The 10,445-nt window shown below is 43.9% G+C and overlaps 1 pseudogene; it reads right to left on the reverse strand.

The window, feature by feature from the left end:
• Positions 1-8,533: 8,533 nt before the first annotated feature.
• LOC116526561 lies at positions 8,534-10,110 on the reverse strand (annotated as a pseudogene).
• Between the last annotated feature and the right edge of the window lie 335 nt (positions 10,111-10,445).

The raw sequence follows: 10,445 nt of genomic DNA on the forward strand, positions 1-10,445 counted from the left end.
ATGCCTATGTCCTGAATGGTATTGCCTAGGTTTTCTTTTTCTTTTTTTTTTTTTTTTTTTTTTTTTTTGAGGTGGGGTTTTCCTCATTTTACCCAGGCTGGAGTGCAATGGCACGATCTCGGCTCACCGCAACCTCCGCCTCCTGGGTTCAGGCAATTCTCCTGCCTCAGCCTCCTGAGTAGCTGGGATTACAGGCACGCACCACCATGCCCAGCTAATTTTTTGTAGTTTTAGTAGAGACGGAGTTTCACTATGTTGACCAGGATGGTCTCGATCTCTTGACCTCGTGATCCACCCGCCTCGGCCTCCCAAAGTGCTGGGATTACAGGCTTGAGCCACCGCGCCCGGCCTGCCTAGGTTTTCTTCTAGGGTTTTTATGGTGTTTAAGTCTTATGTTTAAATCTTTAATCCATCTGGGTTTGATATATGAATGTAGGCTGAGGGAAACTCTCATCCTTCATCTTCTTTCTGTAGGAGACCTCATAGTCAAACACTTCAGCCATGCATTCAACACCTCCCTACCTTTTCACCCTGGCAACCCTGGAACAATGCAAATGGGAGTTTCTCTTTTCTGGCTAGTGGGCTTGTTAGCCCTGATGGGGAAAAATCATGTAATTATATCAGTTGATCAGTTACACATTTATGGTCACAGCGGTTACTTAGCATAATGCTTCTCAAACTTTGATCAGCATATAAACCATTAGGGATCCAATTTAAAGTACAGACTGATCTGTTAGGTCTGGAATAAGGTGTGCAGTTCTAAATGGCTCTCAGGTGAGGCAGAAGCTTTTGGTCATTGGCCAGGGGCAATGGCTCACGCTTGTAATTCCAGCACTTTGGGAGGCAGAGACAGGTGGATCACCTGAGATCAGGAGTTCAAGACCAGCCTGGCCAACATGGCAAAACCCCCATCTCTACTAAAAACACAAAAATTAGCCAGGCATGGTGGTGGGTGCCTGTAATCCCAGCTACTCAGGAGGCTGAGGCAGGAGAATCTCTTGAACCCAGGAGGTGGAGGTTGCAGTAAGCCAAGATGTAGCCATTGCACTCCAGCCTGGGCAACAGAGTAAGATTCCATCTCAACCAAAAAAAAAAAAAAAAAAAAAAGGAAGAGGCTACATACTATATGATTTTAACTGTATGACATTCTGGAAAAGGCAAACTTGTGGAGACAGGAAAAAGATCAGTGGTTGCCAGGGAATGGTGAGGAGGAAGAGATGAATACACTGAATAGAGAGGGATTTTTAGGGCAGTGAAGTTACTCCATATGATACCATAATGATGGACATATGTCATTAAACATTTGTTTATTTATTTATTTATTTTGAGATGGAGTTTCATTCTGTTCCCCAGGCTGGAGTACAATGGTATAATCTCGGCTCACTGCAACCTCTGCCTCCTGGGTTGAAGCAATTCACCTGTCTCAGCCTCCCAAGTAGCTGGGACTACACAGTCACACACCACTATGCCTGACTAATTTTTGTATTTTTAGTAGAGATGGGGTTTCACTATATTGGTCAGGCTGGTCTCGAACTCCTGATCTCAGATGGTTCACCCACCTCGGTCTCCCACAGTGCTCGGATTGCAGGCATGAGCTACCACGCCAGGTTGTCATTATATATTTGACCAAACCCATAGGATGCGCAACACCAAAAATGAACCCTAATGTAAACTATGAACTTGGGTGATCATGATGTGTCAATGTAGGTCTGTCAACTACAACTAATGTGCTACTCTAGTGGGAGATGCTGATAGTGGGGAAGAATATGCATGGGGGAGAAGAGGGATGGAAAATATTCGTGTTAATATTTCCCTCTCAATTTTGCTGGGAACCTAAAACTGCTTTTTAAAAAATGAAGCCTCTATTGGTGCCACTTCATTGTTTGATCATGTACTTCTTCCATCATGAGTGAGGTTGAGTATGTTTCATGTGTTTAAAATTTAATTGCATTTTTTTTCAGTGAATTAAAGGTCTCCTTCAGATGTCTGGTGGTAGAACATCTAACCCCTGGTTTGCTCTTCCTTCTCTGATTGTTTCCTTTCCTATCTTTTTTTCTTTTCCTCCCTCCCTCCTTCCCTCCCTCTCTCCCTTCCTTCCTTCCTTCCTTTCTTCCTTCCTTTCTTTCCTCCTCCTCCTTCTTCTTCCCTCCCTCCCTCCAAATTTCTTCATCCTCCCAAAACATCAACTAGTCAGCATCTCTATCTAACCAGTTTGTCAGGCAAAAAACCTAGAAGTTAGCACCCTCACGCTTATCCAGAAAAAAAAAAAAAAAAAAAGGCAGCCCTCATCCCAAATCCAGTCACCAAGCCCTAAATGTTGGACAGGCTTCAGAATATTGTTAGTCCAATGGATTGGACAAGAACCATAATTTAGAAACCTCAATTTTGGCAGAAAAGTCTCAAAGAGCCCATCAGTGGCTCTTTTAAACTTTCTCTGGTCTACATTCCTCTCTACCTAGTCCCAGTATAGCTTTTTTTATAGCTAAATGTAGCTTTTCGATGATATCTGGGCAACTTGTTCTATCTTAGGATGTTTCACTGTGATTAGGCATGACTGGCTCGTGCTGCAATTCCTGGCCTTCTCACATGGGTGACGGCAGCTTTAGGCCTCATCTATAGAGATGTAGCATGTTGGGGGAACCCAGCTGTTCTGTGCTGCAACCCAGTCCCAGAGAAATCTGGGTAGGTCGGCCAGGCATGGTGCCTCACACCTGTAATTTCAGAACTTTGGGAGGCCAAGGCGGGGATCACTTGAGGTCAGGAGTTCAAGACCAACCTGGCCAACATGGCGAAACCCTGTCCCTACTAAAAAGACAAAAATGAGCTGGGCGTGGTGGTGGGCACCTGCAATCCCAGCTATGTGAGAGGCTGAGGCAAGAGAATAGCTTGAACCTGGGAAGTGGAAGTTGCAGTGAGCCGAGGTTGTGCCACTGCACTCCAGCCTGGGCAACAGAGCAAGAGTCTGTCTCAAAAAAAAAAAAGAAACAAAAGGAAGTCTCTGGGTAGATGCTGGCCCAGGAAGGGGTCTTTCACATGCTACTGGCTGGCACAACCAGAAGTTCTAACAGATAGTGGAAGATATACGTCCAAAAGGAAGCAAAACTTTGCTCCTCTCATCTTCTTTAGATGCACTGCAAATAATTCCAAGGTATTAGCCTGTTTCCACACTGCTAATAAACACATGTCCAAGACTGGGTAATTTATAAAGGAAAAAGATTTCACTGATTCACAATTCAGAGTAGCTGGGGAGGCCTCGGGAAACTTACCATCATTCATGGTGGAAGGGGAAGCAAACATGTCCTTCTTCACAGGGTGGCAGCAAGGAGATGTGCCAAGCAAAAGGAGAAAAAAGCCCCTTATAAAACCATCAGATCTCATGAAAACTCACTATCATGAGAACAACAGCATGGGGGTAACTGCCTTCATGATTCACTTGCCCCCCACCAGGTCCCTCCCACGACACACGAATTACGGGAACTACAATTCACGATGAGGTTTGGGTGGGAACACAGCCAAACCATATCAACCAGCAAGACTACAGGATAATAATAATTCTTATTTATTAAGCTTTTACTCTATGCCAAACAGCAGGCTCATGTGCTACACACATAATCTCATTTGATTATCCAATGTGCAACAGAGCAAGACTCTGTCTCAAAAATTACTGCTACTAATAATTATTAATTTATTATTATTCATAATTTATTTAATAATAATTATTATAGAAAATATTTATTAATGTTTAATTATTTAAATATTTAAATAAATAATCAATTAATATTAATTAATATAATAATTATTAATAATTTATCACAATGGCCCTACAAGGTAGGCACTAGTCATATCTCCATTTTAAAGAAAAGGAAATTGAGGCCCTAAGAACTTTTTGTTTTTGGAGACAGAGGCTTGTTCTGTTGCCCAGGCTGGAGTGCAGTGGTGCAATCACAACTCACTGCAGCCTCAACCTCCTGGGCTCAAGTGATCCTCCCACCTCAGCCTCCCGAGTAGCTGGGACCTCAGGCACACATCACCATGCCTATCTAATTTTTGCATTTTTTGCAGATATGGGGTTTTGCCATGTTTCCCAGGCTGGTGTCAGACTCCTAAGCTCAACTTATCTGCCTGCCTCGGCCTCCCAAAATGCTGGGATTACAGGTGTGAGCCACCACGCCCAGTCTTCTGAGAACTGTTGTGTAACCTTCTTGAGTCTCTCAGGCTGACTGCAAAGTTTATAGGCATAAACACTTCAGTACATTCCAGAATAATGGCTCATTGGTGCAAAACTCTAGCCATGGAGGTCTCAGCCACAGACACACTGTTTTCCTTTGGCTGTCTGAGATTTCTTAGCACAACATCAGAGGGTCTGCCCCATGCCCAGCCCCAGCTCACTCTTTGCCTGATGGTCCCTATCAGGCAATCCCCACTTCACGCCAACCCCAGGGCACCAGCCCAGGTTAGCAGGGCTCAGTTCCCTCCACCTATGACTCTCTTGCTCCCTGGGCCTGCAGTGAAGCCCCACCCACCGGTGTTCCAACATTCTTTCTGCTTACCCAGCCACCATCTCAGGGCTGGTTCCCTGAAGCTGCCCATAAATCCTTCCAGTGAATATTAACTAAATAATCTGTGGCAGGCACTGGGCAGGAGAGAAAAACCATGTTAGGACAGTTTTTAATAGTTCTTGAGTGAATGAGTAAATGGGCAGTGTCCTTGCTCTGTATACTACAGTCCACAGGGGAAGACAGAGTTAGAATTGTAGAGACTGAGATCTATGACAGGCAGAATATGAGAAATTCTAAGGGCACAGTGTAGGATGTCTACCTGGGGAACTTCCAGGGACATTTCCTGGAGGAAGTATGGTTTAAGCTGAGACCTGTGGCATGACTTGGTTGGCCAAATGAAGGAGGATGAGGGACAGGGAGAACCAGGTTGATGGAAAGAGAAAATACCACTGCCTCACAAATGGAAAATAAGGAAGGGTGCCCTTTAGACCAGTCCAGAAACATTTAGGAAGTTCTGCAAGATACATTGAGTTTAAACCAGATTGAGAGTAGACCTGCCGAACCATGGTCTATTCCAAGCAAAGGAGAAGCCCACTCAAGTTGGAGGTAGAAGGAACCGAACATCCATTAGGATCTCTGCCAGTTTCAAGGGGACAAGAGTGGACCCTGGGTGTAGTTTATAAGGAAGCAAAGCTTAAGGATGCTGAAGTATATGCCAGTGCCTCTTCACACCAGGAGATGCGCCCAATTAAGCAGCTTCGCTCCCAGGCACAGCCCCCTAATAAGCCCAGCAGGGCTTGAGGTGTTATTTCCTCAGTTAAATCTGATTGCTAAAACAAACATGGACACACAGAAAGACATTTGACACAGAGGAGAAATACAGGGCCACATCTGCCCTGGGCTGACGCTCGCCCGCAAGCACCACAGAGTGCTGATTCTTTACTAAGGCAAAGTAAAGCTATAGTAAATAGAAACTTTCCCCTTCTCTCTTTGTCTGGGCCAAATATATTCAGACAGACTGTTTAACCCACCTTAACACCAAGCGTTGAACAAACAAGGACCTCCTTCTGTAAAAAGGAGCAAATAGAGAGTAATGACTGAACATATACAAAGATCCAGCAGGTTAAAATGACATTGACATGAGGAATTAGAGCAAATGTCCCTGGATATCTCACCCTTGCTGCCCACAGGACAAAATACAAAAGAAAAAATGGCTACTTTGTAATATTCACAAGATTAGAGACTATTGACTCTCTAAAACAATTCTTAGAAAATAATCCTAGAACATAAAAATATTCTAGAGATAAAAATATATCTATAGAGTCTAAAAAGGCAACAGAGGTGCCTAATAGGAGATTGGATGTTGGATGAAATTAAGTCAGTGAGTCTGAAGAAATGATTTTAAAATTCTTCTATGCCAGGATCAGTAGCTCATGCCTGTAATCCTGGCATTTTGGAAGGCTAAGGTGGGAGGATCATTGAGGCCAAGGGTTCAAGACCAGCCTGGCAAACATGGCGAAACCCCGTCTCTACTAAAAATATAAAAATTAGCTGGGTGTGGTGGCAAAGGCCTGTAAGCCCAGCTACTCGGGAAGCTGAGGCTGGAGAATTGCCTGAACCTGAGAGGCAGAGATTGCAGTAAGCCGAGATCACACCACTGCACTCCAGCCTGGGCAACAAGCCAGATTCTGTCTCAAAAAAAAAAAGAAAAAAAGAAAAGAAAAAAATGTATATAAATTAGCTGAACATAGTGGTGCATGCCTGTAGTCTTAGCCACACAAGAGGCTGAGGTTGGAGGATTGCCCAAGAGTTCAAGGCTACAGTGAGCTATGATCATCCCACTGCACTCCAGCCTGGATGATAGAGTGAGATCCTATTTTTTTAAAAAATTATTCTAAAACTCAGAGAATGAATCATAAATAAAAAAACAAGCAGATTGGAGAAGAGATTCAGGCATGGACATGCATGTAATTGGTTCCCTAAAAGAATAGAACAGGAGCACTAGAGATTTATTGTAAAGAATTGGCTCACATGATTCTGGAGACTGAGAAGTCTTATGATATGTGTCTGCAAATTGGAGACCCAGGAAAGCTAGTGGTGTAGCTCCAGTTTGAGTTCCAGAAGAAGAACCAATGGTTTAAGTTCCAGTCCAAGTCTGAAGGCCTGAGAACCAGGAGCGCCAATCATGTAAGTCCCAATCCAAAGGCAGGAGAAGACCAAGGTTCCAGCTCAGTCAGGCAGAGAGATCAAATTTCCCCTCCTCTACCTTTTTGTTCTATTCAGGCCCTCAATGGATTAGATGATGCCCCATCCACAGTGGTGGGGCGTTGCGAAATCTGCTATACTGAGTCCATCAATTTGAATGCTAATCTTATTGGGAAACACCCACCCAGATACACCCAGAAATATATCCTATTGGTTACACAGATTGGTCCTATTTATTGTAGCAGAGGATTATACAATGGCAGAAATGCCAGGAGGCAGGAATCACTGAGCATTATCTTGAAGGCTGATTAGCACAAACCCAGATTTAGGCTCAACCCTAAACCCAATGCTATGCCTAATCCCTGAGACTGCAATCTAAGTGAGAACTGAAATGTGGGGTCTGTGTGTGTGTGTGTGGCGAGGTGCACTGGGACATGGTGCTGGACAAGGAGCTGAAGGCCAATAATGAGCAACTTGAATGTCAAACTAATGCATTTGAGTCTGATTCTACAGACAGTTAGGGTCAACAAAGGTTTTTGAGCATGGGAGCGACATCACAACATTGGTTTCAAACCCACAATCTATAAGCAATGTGGCACATAACAGATAAAGGAAGACAGTAGCAGCAGAGGATCAGTTAGAAGACTACAGCAATGATCCAAGCAAGAGTTTATGAGGGTGTGAACTAGGTCAGTGACAGTAGGAGTGGAGAGGCAGTGACACCTTCAAGACAGATTTCCAAATGAGAGTCAAACAAAACCAAAGGCAAAACCAAGTGTTGCCCAAGTGCAGTGGCTTATGCTTATAACAACAGCACTTTAGGAAGCTGAGGCAGAAGGATCATTTGAGGCCAGGAGTTTGAGACTAGCCTGGGCAACATAGGGAGACCCCATCTCTAAAAAATTTTGTTGTTGTTGTTGTTGTTGTTTGGGTTTTTTAGAGACAAGGTCTCACCATGTTGCCCAGGCTAATAACAGACTCCTCAAGCAATCCTCCTACCTCGGCCTCCCAAAGTGCTGAGATTACAGGCATGAACCACTGCACCTGACCTAAAACTTTTTTTCTAATTAGCCAGACATAATGGCATGCACCTGTAGCACCAGCTACTTGGAAGGATACAGCAGAAGGATGACTTGAGGCCAGGGGTTTGACGCTGCAGTGAGCTATGATTGCACTACTGCACTTCAGCCTGGGTGACAGAATGAGACCTTGTCTCCAAACGAACAAACAAAACCTAAGTGTTAATTCTCATTGCAAACCTCTCCCATACCTCGGACCTAACCTCAACTTTGGCCTTGACCTAAACTCCAACAGCGACACCGTAACTATTGTATTCATCAAAAGCGCTGTAGTGACAAGAGAAAGCAGCCCAATCCAAGCCATTGTATGCTAAAAAGGTAATTTTTTATACTGTACAACTAAAAATTTCAGACAAAGATGAATGAGTCTTCAGGCATATCTTAATCCAGAGGCTCAAACGATCTTATTGGGCTTATCTCTCAGTGCTTCAGAAAGTCTCTTAATTTCAGTAAACGAGATGACCCTAAACAGCCCAAGACTCATATCCTGAAAGCTTGACATCCCCAGAACAAAGAATCTCCAGTGCCCAAATGCTGAATCCATTCCTGAAGTAATCACCATAGCCAGATTTGTGGAGACCTCTGATTAGCCAGGCATGTGTGTATATTATTTTTAACTACATACACAGTATCAAACCATACATATGCAAGCTTTATATTATGTCCACAAATTCTTTGACACTCTTTTCTTTCAAAGGAGGAGTCTGGTTCCTCTTCCCTTAAGCGTGGACCAAACTTAGTGACTTATTCTTTTTTTTTTTTTTTGAAAAGTTAAAAATTCCTTAATTTTTTATTCCTGGTACCACTACCACAATTTACAGGGCAATATACCTGATGTAATGAAAAGAAAAAGAAAAAAGACAAAGCTACAACAGATAAAAGACCTCAGGAATGTACATCTAATTGATACTACATTGCATTAATCGATAGCTGCACTTTTTGCAAACTGTGGCTATGACAGTCCTGAACAAGAAGGGTTTCCTGTTTAAGCTGCCGTAACTTTTCTGACTATGGATCATCGCTCCTTCTGTGGCAGATTTTTACAGTTCCTCTAATGCATTCGGGACGACTGTCTCAAAGTCACCTGCAGCTTTCCTGACAACTCCTCACTCTCTCTCCTGCTAAGAACTGTAGCCCTTGTCTGCTGCTTTTAGAACCTTCTGCCACCATATCCAACACTTCCACCACCAGATCCATAACCACCACCATAGGGACTGCCCAAGCTTCTTCCACCAAAACTGCCCCCTTTCATGGGTCCATAATTTGATTGCTGTTGTCCACTATAATTTCCAAAATCATTATAGTTACCACCACCACCATAGTTACCACCGCCAAAATTTCCTCCTTCATTGTAACCATCATATCCTCCACCACTGCCACCATATCCACCACCTTGGTTTCCATATCCTCCTGGTCCACCACCACCACGGCCCCCTCTACTACTATAACCAGGACCACCGCCATAGTTGCCACCATCACCAAATCCATTATATCCACCATCACCTCCTCCATAACTACCTCTGCTGCCACCACCTCCATCACCATAACCTCCTCTTCCACCAAAGTTTCCACCACGGCCAAAATTACCTCCACCACCTCCAAAGTTTCCTCCACGACCCATAAAATTGCCAGATCCACCTCCACGGCCTCTCTGGGATCCAGCAGACTGCATCTCTTGTTTAGAAAGGACCTTTTTCACTTCACAATTATGCCCAGTAATAGTGTGGTATTTCTGAACAACAATTTTATCAACTGTGTCATGATCATCGAAAGTTGCAAAAGCAAATCCTCTCTTTTTTCCACTCTGCATGTCTTCCATAACTTCTATGGTTTCAATCTTGCCATACTTTTCAAAGTAGTCTCTCAAATTATACTCTTCCGTGTCTTCTTTAATACCACCAACAAAAATTTTCTTCACTGTTAGATGGGCACCAGGCTTTACAGAATCCTCTCTAGAAACAGCTCTCTTTGGTTCCACTACACGCCCATCAACCTTGTGTCGTTGAGCACACATAGCTGCATCCACCTGTTCAACACAAGAGTGAGTCACAAAACCAAAGCCTCTGGAACGTTTGGTTTGGGGATCTCTCATTACCACACAATCTGTAAGTGTGCCCCATTTCTCAAAATGTTCTCTTAAACTATCATCTGTAGTTTCAAAGCTCAGACCACCAATAAAAGTTTTCTCAACTGCTCTGGTTCCTTTGGATCATGGCCCTCCTCCCTCCGGCGGCAACAGTGACGGCCGGAGTCGGGCTGGGGGCGACCGGGCGGCGGTTTTACCTCCATTTTGAGACCGGACTCACCTCTTCCAACTCGAGTTCAATATCAGTGACTTATTCTTAATGAACAGAATAGGGTCGAAGTGATGGTGGATGACTTCCAAGATTATGTCATAAAAAACATTGCCACTTTCACTTTGCACTCTGTTAGATTGCTCCCACTGTGGGTAGTCAGCTGCCATGTCAGGAAGATACTCAAGTAGCCCCATGGAAGAAGCCCATGTGGAGAGGAACCCCCACAAATAATCAGCATCAACTTGACAGTCCTCTATATAAGCCTAATGAGAAATGGATCCTCCAGCCCCAGTCAAGCCTTCAGATGACAGTAGCCCCAGCTGACATCTTCATGGCAACTCTATGAGAAACCCCCAACCAGAACC

Source organism: Sapajus apella, unplaced genomic scaffold (genome assembly GCF_009761245.1).
Source record: "Sapajus apella isolate SASKATOON/1434 unplaced genomic scaffold, GSC_monkey_1.0 scaffold51, whole genome shotgun sequence".
NCBI lineage: Eukaryota > Metazoa > Chordata > Mammalia > Primates > Cebidae > Sapajus > Sapajus apella.